Consider the following 10125-nt stretch of genomic DNA (forward strand, 5'->3'; position numbering starts at 1 on the left):
GATCAAACCCAAACCTGATTTCTCAGACGTTTATAATAATATTTTGGACTTTGTAGCCATAGAGATCCGGTTGAACATATACATGTTGAGGTTGTTACTTGCTTCTTTTCATTATATATGAAAACTTATATATATATATATATATATATATATATATATTTTTTTTTTTTTTTTGGGGGGGGGGGGGGGGGGGGGGTTCGTTTTGAAATTCAAATACCATTTTTCTTTTATCTGAACATTTTATATCTGAATACAAGTTAAGAATTCGTCAGATGCTCGACAAAAAAGACTGCATGTTAAAGACTTATAGATCTTCGGTCTCACTTCTATCCCTTCCTTATAAATAGGTAAATTAGACAGCAGAGGAGAAAAGATTCGTGTGATTAAAGAAATTATAAAACCGCTAGCATTGTTTTATTATGTTTTGTCAAATTTGAGGTCTGGTATAAGTTTTTATGCATATTATGTGTTGTCTAATTCATCATTGGTAATTTAATCAGTGGCGGATCCAGAGGGGGGCGTAGAGGGCGTACGCCCCCCCCCCCTTTTTTTGCTCGGGCTTTTTTTTTATCTATATATCTGACTAGACTTCGTGAACTTTGCCATTTCCCTTGTACTTTAGGGTCTAATTTTTATGCGATCATCCTTTACTTATAAAGATATTTTCGCTGGAATTTACTGATCGTCAAAGTCATGTGATCCGCTATGGTGGAGTTGACAAGTACGTCAAAAAACCGTCTCTCAGTCATTTTGAAATTCAAATTACAGTAACACATTGCTTAGGCTAAGGATGACAATCATGACACCTTCAAAGCGACAAAAGATTGAGCAAGAACATATTGACTTCTATTTCACAATTCCACCAAACAGAAAGTAATACTCTATAGACTATTATACTCTCATGAAAAAAAGTTCCACAGCAATATTATTTATCTACGAAAACATGTTTAACCCCAAATACCCCAGCCTTTTTAAAATAACATAGATGAATAATGATCCCCAGTCAGTATAAGCTCTAGATATATGTAAAGTCTAAGGTTGACTCTGATTTATGCCTTAAACAAAAATTCTGGGTGTATCCGGATTGAAAACAATAATCTTCTTGTCCATTGTTTTTGCTACTAGACACGAAAATTTCTGACAGTATTATTTAGCATTAAATAAACATGATGAATAAAAACGGGAATATTTTTTTGGGGCAGGGGTTTGCATGTCCGAACGGAATGTCTGTTTCGCCGAACTGACATATTAAATACTTTTTTCAAGACCAGACTGCAACCTGTCTGCTGGGTGTGGCCTTCATGTCTCTATTTGTCGACCGTCATTCATAAATTCGTTGTCATTTCAGACTCATTCGTAGACTTTGGTTGATTTGGAACCCCTAACTTCTCTTAATTCTGTATGGTGAAACAAATCAACCAAATATTTGACTTAAAATTGCATGTTTGTCTTTTGTTTACAACAAGGAAACTGTCAGGTTATGATAACTTAACCTACAACAAAACGGCGAGAATTTTCCATGACTATTTTTTACTGACAAGTCCCACATCACATTTATCAATTCACAGCTATGGATCCATACTATCATTTTATGATAGACATCAATAGAGAGAATACAGCATCGAAAATGTCCAAGCCTTACACTTTACAGCAACTACAAAATATAAATGCCCAATGCCAAAAACCGTTTTTAAAAAGTGCATATTACACTTATTTTATGTTTTTAAAATACTTTTTATCTCTAAAAAGGTCCAAAAAAATTTTAAATTTCGCCCCCCCCCCCCCCCCCCCCCCCCCCCCCCTTTCCAAAATCCTGGATCCGCCCCTGTTAATTAACAATTTACATTCCGGTTAATTGTTAAACAATTAATACTCATATACCATCATTTGCTTCATAATACACAACATATAGTCCCTGGTCCCGTGCGGACTCGTGTGTGGACTTCAAATATTATTATATGCAAATCACTTAAAGCCAAACAAAAAAGTATGTGTGTTTACTGTCACATGCTGAAAAAAATAGGGTAGGTAGGTAAAGGTTTATTTCAAATTTTTATTTATTTTTTTACATTGAGTCTATGGGAGCAACATTGTGACTTTAACGGTGCTTAATCAAAAATAGTAAAAAAAAACTTTATGGTAGGGGATAACAATTAGAGAAGGTAGGGGTACAGTAAATGCACATACTTTTTTTTTGGCCTTAGCTATAATCATCACAGCCACTTTAATACTTTAGACCTTTTTCAGTCTGTCAGCGAGAGGTCATGCTTTACACATAAAAAGTCTCCAAATCTGCTTTCATTATTATTTATTTATTGCTATGGATGAGCTTATTTTAGGTGGTCGCCATTTTGTCTCTGTACTGTGTTTTATTGGTTCTGCCAGGGACTTCTATATAGTCCCTGGTTCCGCAGAAGGGGTTTTCCATTCATTTTAGTTTTTTTTTGCAATGTCTTGGGAGTGTAATGACTCGATCTACCTTAAACTATGTATTATTTTAATAATCACTTGGATAATTTTAATGTATAGTTTGCATAACAATATCAAAATAGCTATTCAATTACCTTTAAATTCCGTTGCGACAAAAGTTGCATCAAGGGAACCTCTCCACAATTGGGGAATTCTTTGGTTATACTCAGTACTGTCGTATCTAAGTCATGATCGGAAACGAAGGAAAAGTTCTGTTTGCTCAAATTGTAAGCTCTCATGTGTCGGTAGAGCGTGCTTTCCGATAAATTGAACATTCCACTTATGTCTTTGATCTTAAAGTTTATCTCTAACAAAGATTCCAGTGTCTCCTTCGGAATGATAAATTTGTCATTATGTTCCAATACAATGTCACTGTAATGGCAGCACATGATTCTCAACTCCATTATCTTAGCACGGCTACTAAGACCTAGTTCAAGGAAATCTTTCTGAGACAGTTTAGAAATAATGTCCGGAGTTATATTTTCTCTTTCAAAATTCTGCTTCAAATTATTCAAACCAGCTCTTTGGAGAATTTCATCCATTTTAAAAACCAAAACATCAACAACCCTTTGGAAAAATATGCCAACAAAATTGCCCGACTTCGTTTCAACTCGGAATATTTCGGTTTTACTTACCCGAAGTCTTGGATAATTTTAATGTATAGTTCCACCACCACATGATGAAAAAAGCACTGAATATAATCGATTAACCACTTAGTATAATATTTATTGAACCGAACATAAAACATTTTGACCACTGATCATAAAGTTGTTTGTACTGAACATAATATTTATTTTACAGAACATAATAATCAGTCTACAGAACATAATATTTATTTCACTCAACATAATGATAACAGTACTGATTATAAAGTGTGTTTGACCACTGAATATTTCGGTTTCTGTAGTCAACATAATGAGAAATCTACATAATATAAAATTATGTTGACAGAAGATATTTTCAAAAGTACTGAATATAAAGACAAATCTACTCAATAGAATAATTTACCTACTGAACATAAAGCCAAAACTGCTTAGTATATTGATTAAAGTGCTGAATATAATACCAGATCTGCACAATATAATGATTATTCTACTGATCATTATGATGTTACTGCTCAACATAATTGTTATACTACTGAACATAATGAAAAGGGCACTCATAATCGAGAAAAAACCGCTGAAAATAATTAAATGATCACAGCATATACTAACTATGAACAACGGGAGACAGCTATGGCGTTCCATACGGTACAGTGTTTCCAATTTCATTATATATAGAAAAAAAAATTGCCTTGTATCGTTTCTTTTGTTGACTAGTATATATTTATTTCACAACAATGTATGCACTTCTCGATCATTGGTTTATACAGATAAAAAGTTACGGAATTATAATTAGTAACAATTTGAAATATATATATTTAAAATAAGAGAGTAAATAATATAAATTGCATAAATATAGCATATTTCTGTGTTATATGAACGTGTCTACGAAAATTTTCGCGATTGTTTAAGGGGAAATGTACACATTTGGTATATATATTAGGTATTACAGCGGAGCTATATGTATATTACCTGAATATGGTTAGGTACTGTCCCACAAAGTTTCAGGTATATACTGACGTATATACTAGTTTATATTTAAATGGGGGCTCAATATCTACCCAGCAAACACACGACGTACTCCCAACGTCGGTTAATGGTCGTCTGAACGTCATGTCTTGAGTTTACGTCGTACCAACGTTGTGGGAACGTAAAAACCCAACGTTGGATGCAGACGTACAGACGACGTTATAAAATTACGTCGAATTTACGTAAATTTAGTACCCTGTCAGGACGTAACATTTTATTACGTTGTGACAACGTGCTTATAACTGTCATAATCCGACGTAACATTTTGTTACGTCGTATCAACATTATAATAACGTAGTGAACAAACCCTGTGAATACCAGTGACACATTTAAATCTGGTTTTATGGGACGAATTTTGTGGGTATGAGTCTTCCTGGATATAACATTCACCTTCACTAGAATATATTCACGATTTTTTCGATTTTCAAAATATCCCCCTTTTTTCCCGCACAGACATAATTTGCACCAAAATGTCCAAGAAAATATTACAAATCCAATTTTATTGTTCTAATATATATATTTTGTATGAATATTTATTGTTTAATATATCATTAAAGTTTTGTCATCATTTATCGTTTTTTTACGATTGGTTATAAATAGTGGAACGTTCAGCAGTACTCGGGTTTTACCGCTGCATACTATGAAAAGTCTGAGCATGCGCACTTTCACCGCTTGATTTTTAAAAACAGTGATAAACAAACTTGCAGTGAAATTTAGCTCGATCCAGAACAAAGAAAAAGGTAATATAATAAATGCACATACGCCAAAAAGTTTCTCCATGATAAAAACAAGTATGATTGAAAACAATAAAACATCTGTTGCCGTGTTGGGCGCCTCTTTCAAGTCTGTTGTCCGTGACCGTGTTGAAATATGATACTTCTTATTATACTGTCAATATATTGCACTGATACAAGATATTTTAGCCAACATTTGTGTTATTTGAATCCATTTTTCAAATTGCTCGATTAACTTGTGTTGTTTTTTTAAGATATATGAAATTAACTGTAGAAAGTAAAAAAAAAGGGGGTGCACAGCACAGCCACAGACACTTGTTTTCTATCCATGCCAAGAGCTACTATCCCTATATATTAAGGCTGCAAGTGTCTTTTGCACTGTTATTTTTTGATAATGTTGGAAGCATAAAAGTCTAATCAATATCACAAATGCGAAGCTAGACATCTCGGCACATTACAAACTCGGCCCATTACAAACTCGGCCCATTACAAACTTGGCATGTTACAAACTCGGCCTATTAATGATAATACTACATGTATCACTGGTGGTCGTCCTGAACATGCATGAAATATTTGCCACTGGACGTTAGGATCCAGTAGGGAAAAGTTGGGTAAAATCTTCCTGTTTTGAGGGTAAAACCAAGTTTACTGGTGTTAGAAAAACCAGTATATAGGGACGTCTTTTTTGCTGTTCAATTTATGGTATGAAATCTAAATGTTTATCAATGACGAGCTGTGTTCAACTCTCACTAAATATGTGATCAGAAACAATGTCGTAATCAATCATAAAACTTATGAATTTTGGAATGCATGTAAATTTGTCACTTACCTAGTTCTCCCAAAGATTTGTTGGACTGACACTCATGTAAACAGACGGAGGAATATAGAAGATAATTGAATGTATTTTTAATTTTTTTTCCAGAGTCTTGTATAAAAATTCAAAGATCCAATGTGTCTGAGGTTGAGGAATGCATTGCAGTAACACTTAAGCATGCACCAGCTCAAAAAGATGGACCAAGATATAAAAAGGTAAACATCAGTTGATCAGCTCTTTTTATGCCCTCCTTCACTGAGTGATATAGTTTTACTCTTGTTCTGTACGTTCATACATTGAACTCAAAATTGGTTTCTGTTCTCTAACTTTAGTTTGCCTGAACGACATGTTATGAAATTTATACACAATGCTTATTATCATAAAACGCAGAGTTTGAATTTGAAGAGCATCTGTTTTACTGTTCTTTAATTATCTCCTTTAATAACATCATTTGTGGCTCATAGACACATTCTTCTTTTATTAATTTTATTTATCAAATTATAATTTGATGATTTTATAGATTGCGTTCATTGGCATATGATATAAGGTCTTGCTGTATTGCCAGGGGCGTAGCTACCCGGATGCATGACAGCACGTGCAACCACGTTGTTTTCACCAACAACAAAAAAACAGAGAGATAGAGAGAGAGAAAGTAAACTTATAGGAATTAGTCTTTCTATGTATGCATTTTAAAAACTACACAAAGAATAAGAGCAAGAGGAATACACATGCAGCAAAACTTTTAATCCTGTAAGACATGTATGTGTATGATAAATACATACAACTGGAGTAAACATGGTGGAACTTTTTATATTACGGACATTGTTTAGGGGAAAAAAACAGCTACATAGTTGTCGGTACCACCACCATAACGGATACTCGACTTGAGTGCAAAAAAACAACCTAATCCCTTTAGGGTTAACAAAAAAACTTGAAAATTATTATTTTCCGCTTCGCCCCAAAACACACATCTTACTACAACGAAGACTTCAACTCGTATCGATCCGGGAATAATGACTGTTACCTTGTGAACTAGTTCAAAATTGACCAAGTATGGTCTTGACAACACGAATGCTTAATTTTCACAACACGCAAACGTATTCCCGTCCTGGTGTGCATGTAATATTTGCTACTGGACATTAATAACCATTCGATCTATCAATAGTTTCCGTACACTAATAGATGAGAAGTTGGAACTGCTGTTATTATAAAGAAAGTACACATTTTCCAGTACATGTATTATGTTTTTGTTTATTTTACAAAAAAACATCTTGTATATAGATTCGATAATTCGAAGCCGTTTCTATATGGGCCGGCTATACGAATAGTTGATTGTAAAAGCATTTAAATAAATTGTTTATTCTAACTCGTTTTACTGGATTATTTGGTCATTCAATTTTATAATGAATTTTCTGTCCGAGTCGGACACTAAACTGCTAATTCGTGTTCAAAAGAAACACCAAACTTTTAATACACGTATCTTCACTGTTATCATCTAGATATTGCCATACAACTTGTCGAATGCACATGTATTTGTTAATTAGCTGGATAATTAACAAACGCAGATCATGAAAAGATCGTGATCAAAGTACCATTCCCTCTGAAAAAGTTCATTAATTTCAACTTCGTGAATTCCTAACTGCGTAAAATTAGACATTCCTATCTCTCTCTTGCATGTAGAGTTTACCCACTGAATTTTTAAACATCTAAATCCATATGTTCAGCAAAATATTGTAGAATGTGTCCACCAAGTATTTGGTATCCAAAGATGTTTATTCTAACAGAAACTCTACATATAGTATTGTGTTTTGTTTATTGTTTTTTCTTTCTTTTTTTCTACTTTGCTCAATACCAATACTAGCATATGGGACAAATCTCCATGATTTTAAAAGCTCTCACGGCGTACAAAAAACGCAAACGACAATGTTTAGTCTTCATTCGACTCGAAGTTAAACAAATAGTTGACCAAAAAACCACAACAAAAATGTACAATTTTTATTACGGTTGTGATTGTTTTGAAACGCTATAAATGCGGATCTTCCGGGGGGCTTCGCCCCTGGACCTTTGCCCTGGACCTACTGGGGGCCTTAGGCGGCCCCCAGACCCCTCGCCCTTTAGTTTGTGATTCCACTTCATTAAGAAGGTAGCTACGCCCCTGATTGCTGTAAATTCTAAATGTATTAAGGTAAAATCCTATGAATATCTAAAATTAATTGATAAATAACAATTTTGAGAAACCAAACTTCCTTTTTTAATTTGGATTCATCATTATTTGTAGAATAACTACTGGTTGTTCCAGAAAATACTATGTCCCCCCAGGGAAGGCTCTTTTTTTTAAATTTTATGTGGGGGTGGTTGTATTTGAAATACCAAAATGCAAAGGGAGTGTTGTTCTTATTTATTTTTATACGCCCGTTTACGGGACGTATTATGGTATACCGTTGTCCGTCTGTCCGTCCGTCATCAACATGTTGGACATTAACTTAAAACCGCTTTAACCAATTTGCATAAAACTTTGGTGAATTGTTTAATTCTATTGACGTGAGCTCCCTTTCGTTTTTCTATAAATTTTAGATTTAACGTTTCCGAGTTATGGGGTTTTATTCATTAAAAAAAGGGGGATTTTCCAGTTTTCGGAAAATAACTCAAGAATGCTTTCACCAACTTGCAAGAAATTGTGGTGAATTGTTTATATCTATTGACATGAGCTCCCTTTTGATTTTTATAAATTTTAGATTTTACGTTTCTGAGTTACAGGGTTTTATTCATAAAAAAGGGGGGTTTTCCAGTTTTTCGGACAAAACTCAAAAATGCTTTCAGCAGTTCTTATGAAACTTTGGTGAATTGTTTATATCTATTGATGTAAGCTCCCTTTAGAATTTTATAAATTTTACATTTTACATTTCTGAGTTATGGGGTTTTATTCATTAAAAAATCGGGGATTTTCCAGTTTCGGACAATAACTCAAAAATGCTGTCAGCAATTCTCATGAAACTTTGGTGAATTGTTTATATCTATTGATGTAAGCTCCCTTTTGATTTTCATTATTTCTAATATGACATTGAGAATTAATTGAACTTTATTTGTTTATAGTCTGACAACAGATTTACTAAGTATTGCGCAACAGCACAGTGTATTGCACAACAGCAAGAAAACTTTATATTAATTGAATATAAATTCAATTCATATAACCAATTTCAAGTTCTTTGACTACATTTATTCAGAAACCTATAATATGTCAAATATTTAATTTCAATCCAAATTCAGACCTGTATCAAGCTTGAATATTGTGTCCATTTTTGCCCCAACTGTTCAGGGTTGGACCTTTGCGGGCGTATCCAGCTTCGCACAGCGAAGCAGTTTATTAATTCTGTCGGTGCTGGGGGTTAAAAATGGCCGTCCCTGGGGGGCGGACATAGTATTTTCTGGAACAGCCATAATTTCATTAACACATGTTCAATTTAACAACAAATTTATTTTTTAAATAAGAACAAAGGTTAACCAAAAGTTATAAATTATTATATACTGTTGAAATTATTTTAAAATTTCTAACATACATTATCAAAATGTGTATAATTGGCAAAGATACAAACATCTCTGACTCAGTAACAGCACAACATAATTATGAATCTGCAAGATTTATTATACGACCAGCAATAGAAAAAATATTAATTATGTTTACACACAGGATATTTTTTAAGAACTGCTGTAATTCATAAGTTGGGATCAGTTTTTTTTTTGTATTTTATAATTTATGATTATTTTTTTTCAGAGACCTGAAACCAACACAAGACCAGCTGATCAGAGGGCAGAAAACCAAAAATTGGAATGACATGTATACAACCAACACAAGACTAAAATTTGGAATAAAAATAAAAAAAATTCAGAAACATATTATTTTTTTTTTTTATTGGTTCATGAAGCCAAAAAAAAAGAAGTCTTAGCTTTTGGATAGGTCTATCTCTAGTTGGTCAATGGAAAAAAGCAATAGTTAGTTTGATTGTATTTCAGGTATTTTCTTCATTTGGGATATTTTTAGAAGTGTATAAGTTGTGTAGAATATATATTTGTAAATTAGAAAGTCAGCTTTTGGGCCTTTTTCCAAACTTTTTTCCTAGCTTGTCATTGTGTAGTGAATCCAGCTGAATGAATCTACAGTAAATATTAAGGTATATGTGGTAGTTTGTTGTATTTCTGAATAATTCATTAGAAAATGTTTTCCTTCGTTAAAGTGAAATCTACATTCTAGAATTTCCACCATCATAGTGATTCTATATTCTAGAACACTGAAACCCTAAACATTCAGAAGTTGCAGCATGTACCAAGATGTCATGTTGAAGGCTGTACAGTTACCTATAATTGCTAACATCATCAATATTTGATTGTAGGATAGAGGGTTGTCTCGTTGGCCATCATACAAAATCTCCTTTTTCGAATAGTAATATGTGTTAATTTTTTTAAAGAAAAGTTGCTTTTG

The 10125-nt window shown here is 33.3% G+C and overlaps 1 long non-coding RNA gene across 1 annotated transcript; it reads left to right on the forward strand.

The window, feature by feature from the left end:
* The first annotated feature begins 5579 nt into the window (after positions 1-5579).
* LOC127721243 (uncharacterized) lies at positions 5580-9543 on the forward strand. Its single transcript, XR_007991092.1, has 2 exons — positions 5580-5863; positions 9421-9543. It is a non-coding gene; the product is annotated as an uncharacterized LOC127721243 (long non-coding RNA).
* Positions 9544-10125: the final 582 nt, after the last annotated feature.

Source organism: Mytilus californianus, unplaced genomic scaffold, assembly GCF_021869535.1.
Source record: "Mytilus californianus isolate M0D057914Y unplaced genomic scaffold, xbMytCali1.0.p SCAF_12, whole genome shotgun sequence".
Classification (NCBI taxonomy): Eukaryota; Metazoa; Mollusca; class Bivalvia; order Mytilida; family Mytilidae; genus Mytilus; species Mytilus californianus.